Raw genomic sequence first — 5743 nt, forward strand, 5'->3', positions numbered from 1 at the left:
CATGAACATTAGAAATCTTCCATCTTCTAAGATCTTCTTCAATTTTTTTTCTTTAGTGTTTGGTAATTTTCATAATAGAGATCTTTCATTTCTTAGATTGTTTTCCAATTATTTTTTTTTATTTTTGAGCCCATTATGATTCATCAGCTGATGCATAATTTGTGTACAGGATCATAATTGATTTATGAGTGTTAATTCTATATCCTGCTAGTATTCTGAGTGTGTTTATGTGTTCTAGAAGTTTTGTGGGGTAGATTTTGGGTCTTCTAATAGAGAATCTTGTTGTCAGCAAATAGGGATATTTTGAGCTATTCTTTTCCTATTTATATCTCTTTAATTTGTTTTTCCAAACTGCACTGGTTACAATTTCAATATTCATAAATTGAATAGAAGTGATGAAAGAGGGCACCCATGTGTTGTTCTAGTTTCTAGAAAGAATGCTTCATTTTTTCCCATTTGGAATGATGTTAGTCTTGGGTTTTGGGGTATAAAGTTTTTAAAATGTTCAGTTATGTTCCTATTATCCCTAGTTTTTCTACCATTTTGAACATGAATAGATGCTGTACTCTGTCAAATGCTCTTTCTTCAACTATTGAGATAATTATGTGATTTTTTAGTATATTAAATAGTTATGTTTTGATTTTTATAGGATTTTTTTATAGGATGAACCAACCTGTGACCACACTTGATCATGATGCACTATGTTTCTAATGTGTTTTTGTATGTAGTTTTTTCAGTATCTTATTAAGAGTTTATGCATGTGTGCTCATTAGGGATATTTGTCTAAAGCTTTATTTCTTTAATATATTTTTGTCTGGTTTTGGTATCAGGATGATTTTACCTTCACAGTGTGAGTTTGGAAGTATTCTACCCATTTCTATTTCATGGAATAATTTGAGGAGTATTGGTGTCAGCTCTTCTTTGGTTTTGTAGGAATTGCCAGAGAATTTATCTAGTCCTGGACTTTTCTTTATTGGTAGGTCAAAATACAGATCCATGAAAAAAACAGCTTCAAAAATGCTAGAAATCTCTGGGCTAAGTGGTTCACACATATAATCTCAGAAGCTTGGGAGGCTAAGACAGGAGAATCATGAGTTTGAAGCCAGCCTCAGCAATGGCTAAGTGATAAACAACACAGTTAGGCACTTTCTCTAAGTAAAATACAAAGCAGGGATGGGATGTGGCTCAGGAGACAAAAAAAACCTAAAAATGGAAAAAAAGAATGATGAATATGTGGTAAATGTTCATTATTATTCAGGTCACAATTAAATGGAAAGAAAAAATATACTTGAAAAAAAATAGATCTCAGTGATTTTCTGGTGCCAGTGATTGAACCCAGAGCATCATGAAATTGAAGCACATTCTCTATGAGTGGGCTACACTTAAAGCTGTTGTCTTTCATTTTTAGTACTTTTTATTCGTCAGTGTAGGATATGAGGGCATGTAGATTGCATGCTGAAGAAGTGTGGAATCTATAAATGCCTTACACTTATGAGAAGGATTGAGAAAATTGACATCTTATTGTATAACACAGTTCTAATTGGAACATCCTGCTCTGCTGGGACCAGATAAACTCTTCTCAATGGAATTTAAGAATGTGAAGAAATCATAGTTTGGGCTTGGTTTCTGGTTCAGCAATATAGTGTTCACCTAGCATATGCCAGATGCTGGATTCAAACCTCAGCACCACATAAAAATAAATAAAATAAAGGTATTATGTCCAACTACAACTAAAAAACATATTTTTTTAAAGTCATAGTTTATAAAATTGTCATCAAAGGTCTTTCACATCTACCTTGTCATGGAAAATAAGACTAGAATGTGAATAGAATGCATGAATTGAAATACTCCTCTTTTTTTGAGTGGTGAATATAAACTCAGTCTATATAATTTTAACATTACAAGTTTTTTTGGTGTTTCCCCAATGGCTGTTGAATTTATTTGCTCAATCAATAATGGTCCTGGCAAAAATTAGTTCACCAACGCTGAGACAGTTGTAAGGAGACACTGATTTTAAAAACCCATGATACCGTTGAAGAAATCAGAGTTCACACCAACAGAAGAAACCTTCGGTATTGCCAGCAAATACAAAATGAACGTAAGATGTCGGACAGAATAGCAAGAAGGCGTTTATACATTTATATTTGACACCTGACCATATTTCAGTCACCATAATATCTTCTCTCCAGATTTAAAAAAAATAGTATGCTGATTTCTATAACAAAGCTTTTTTTGTACAAAAATCAAATAATGGCCGACAAGTCACAACAGTGCAATAGGTAGAGGATAAAAAACTGCATCAGACAGGTGCTGGAAATAAATACTAACCAGGAGGAGGACAGGGCCTCGGGGTGCATGGGGTCTGTCTGCAGAGCTGCAGGCGGCCTCTCCGGGCCGCAAGCGAGCAGCTGCCTCAGGAGCCTGGCCTCCCAGGAGGCTCCCGGCAGCCATCTGATCTGACCCGCCAGAAGCAAAAGGGGAATCCCAGTTACCCCCAGGAGGCGTCTCTTCCTATTGCTCGATCGTCGGGGGTCCCTCAGTGAGCCCGCTGAGGCAGCGACGACCTACCTTGGTGTAGGAGCGTAAGTATGGCTTATTCAGGCAGAGACCGGTACATTGTAGCCCAAGCAAGCAATCCAGGTCACTGCTGACAGGAGAGTCTGTCACGTGGAAGGTTTCGGGTTTGAGAAACATTGGTGGGTGGATGCCTCGGGGCGAGGGGTCCGCTTCCGGCCGCCCCAGTGCAAAGACCTCTGCTGATCACTGGCAGTGAGTAGCTGGAGCCGCCGGCAGGGCGGGCAGGTTCCACGCAGCCTCTGCCTGCCACCGAGGCCACCTGGTGTCGGGCTGCGGACTGTGGTTCAGAATTGTGGGAGGGCTACAGTGGGCAAAGGGACCCGAGAGCCACCGGCAAGCCGGCACAAGGGAGGCAGCTCCCCGAATGGTCTGCACCATGAGGTGTTAAAGGCACAAGCAGGAGCCCGGGCCAGGCCGCAGCCACAGGCGGCGCAGAGACCTGGCTTGGTGTCCCCACCTTAATGAGATCCTGATTCTGCTGTGATAGAAAAGCAAAGAAACACGATTTTTTTTGGGGGGGGGGGTTAAAAAGAAGCCACTCAAGGGTTAAAATAGTTATTTTAAGTTAACAAAGAAAATTAATTCCCCGTAAGCTGACACTATCTGGAAAACGTCCGCTGCTCCGTCCCTGGGACCCTGAGCCTGACAAGCCAACATGACGAGGAGTCTGAGGAGAGAAGGCGACTTTACAGAAGGGACAGCGCCGGCCACGCTGGACACTTTGGGCCACAGGCGCCTTCCAGCGCCACTGCCCGGGCACTCAGAGAGGCGTCTCCTGGCGGTTTCTGCTGGGCGACGGCTTTGCGGGCTCTTTAGCCGCCTTTGCCTCCGGCGCGCCATCGCGGGGCTGCTCGGCCCTGGCGCGCTGTGTCTGGAGCAGGCGCAGCTGCACCCCAAGCTTGATGATGGCCTCGCACTCCTCATGGACAGCCTGGTTCAGGTGGTTGTTCTTTATCTCTAGCTCCTCGTTCTGCCTCTGCAAGTCCTCCAGGATGAGCTGCAGCTCCTCCTCATTCTCGCTCTCGCTCTCCGAGGAGTACTCCTCTGTCTCGTTCCGGCCATGCTGCTGGCGACTCTAGATCTCGGCGATCTCGGCTCTGAGGCGCTCGATCTCCTCCTTCTCGGCGGCGATTTGCTGGCGCAGGAACTGCTCCATGGCCAGGAGCTCTTCCTGCTCCGTCAGGATCTCGTTTTCCTGGGCAAGGAGAATGTTTATGACTTCTTCATTTTCATTCATTTCTTCTTTGGAAATGTCCTCCTTTGAGGCTATCTCTTGTGCAATCTTGGTTTCACAAGTTTTAGCTTCTCTCAGTTTTCTTTTGAGGGCTGTCAAAATTCTTTGTACTTCCCATAATCTTTCTTCTTTAAATAAACCCTTTATCCCACCCTGCAGATCTCGATGTAAACAATTCAAAAGAAACTCCTGTCTCCAGATCTCCTCCTTGATACCCGCCTGGGTCTCTGGCAGCGTGGGTATGGTGGCCATGTTCGACCACCGCAGAGGTCTCGTCACTTGCTTTAGTACCGTTTCCAAAGAGCTCTTGCACGTGTGTGAAGAGCACATACAGCACATGATTGCTGATCTGCACAGTGGGGCTGAGCACGATGGAGATGTTCTGTATGTTCATCTTCGTTTCCAGTTCCTTGGCAGTGACGTGGTCCATGTGCACAAAGAGCCAGGAAATGAGAAGGTAGTTACATTCCGGCAGTTCCTGGAGCAAGCGCTGGAACTCCTGCACTTTCTCGCTCTCTGTGGCCCTCCCGCAGGCCTCTTCGGATAGGGGCATCAGCTCTTTGGTAAGCAAATTCTCTGGCAGGTCTCACAGGTACTGCTTCAGCAAGCTGGCAACAGTGTTGGGCTCGTATTCTTCCAAATTTGGAGACTCCTCTCGGTCGTAGGCTGCTTTTAGTTCATCCACCTTTGATTTAATTCCTGACACTCTGTAGATGCCCTTGCACTCCATGCCATGCTTCTCCACGTGGTCCACACACTCGTGGAACACGGCCGGCAGGCGGACATCGTCGCACATCATGGTCCTCTCCACGGCAGCAGCCAGAGGGATCCCAAAGACAGGCCTGAGGCTGGGTGTGTCCACCTGAGGCACCTCCGGCTCCTGGATGGGCTTCTTCTTTTTCTTCATTTCCTTCCACTGTTTGACAACGTCAGCTGCCGTCAAGTCCTTCGACTTCTTCTCCTTATGCTTTTCTTCTTTGGGTTTCTCTTTTATTTTAAAATCCTTCTCCTTTTTAGAAAAGCTGGGCTTCTTGAAAACATGTATTCCCTTGGACCTCTTCATTTTGGAAGGGCTTTCGGCTTCATCTCCAGAACTATCTTCCTAAAAGGCAGCAGAGCCTTCAGTCCTCTTCTCCTTCTTGAACTTTCCTTTCTTCTTGCCATGGTCCTTCTCATCCTCGGACACCGCATCGGTGGGCTCGTGCAGGGCGTCATGGGCGGGGGGGGGGGCGGCGAGGGCTCGCCCGTGAAGTACAGTCTAGGGAATTTTGTGGGGCTGATCTCCTCGGAGCTGGGCGTCCAGATCAGCCCGCTGCCATGCTCGGCCCTGGGGTGCACGCTGGGGCTGCTGGTGGGGGGCATGAAGCACTCGGTCATGCTGAGACCAGACACGGAGGTGGCTTCTCCTCACCTGCCCATCACACCTGCGCCGGCAGCCGAGCAACCGCCGGCCCCGCGGCTGCCACTGCGGCCCCGGCCGCCGCCTTCTGCGCCACGCCCCGGGCCAGCCTCCGCCTTAACATTACAATTTTTTGTACTCCTCCTCCTCCTCCTCCTCCTCATCATCATCATCATCATCACCATCATTGTTATTATCATCATCATTATTTATTTCACTGTTGGGATTGAAGCTAGAGCTCCTTCATTCTATGCAATACATTACTACTTAGTCCTTTAGTCTGCCCTACCAGTAGATTCTCTCATAGTAAATGCCACAATATTCACATTTTTTTGCTTGTTTGTTGTTGTATTGTTTGATTTTGTTTTATAGTTTTAATGAAGTGGGGAGGAATTTCTTCTCCTATCTGGAGAGACAATATTTGGTTCATTCTGAAAGGATGGGTGAGTTTTTGGCCTATTTAAATAATTTATCATATCAGCTATTACTACATAACAACTTGCTGCTACATCCCTAGAACTTCTTTTTACATT

The 5743-nt window shown here is 45.5% G+C and overlaps 1 pseudogene; it reads right to left on the minus strand.

Annotated features, from left to right (window-relative positions):
• Positions 1–3337: 3337 nt before the first annotated feature.
• On the minus strand, positions 3338–5239 carry LOC144252025 (ralA-binding protein 1 pseudogene; annotated as a pseudogene).
• Positions 5240–5743: the final 504 nt, after the last annotated feature.

Source organism: Urocitellus parryii, unplaced genomic scaffold (genome assembly GCF_045843805.1).
Source record: "Urocitellus parryii isolate mUroPar1 unplaced genomic scaffold, mUroPar1.hap1 Scaffold_3635, whole genome shotgun sequence".
NCBI classification, from domain to species: Eukaryota; Metazoa; Chordata; class Mammalia; order Rodentia; family Sciuridae; genus Urocitellus; species Urocitellus parryii.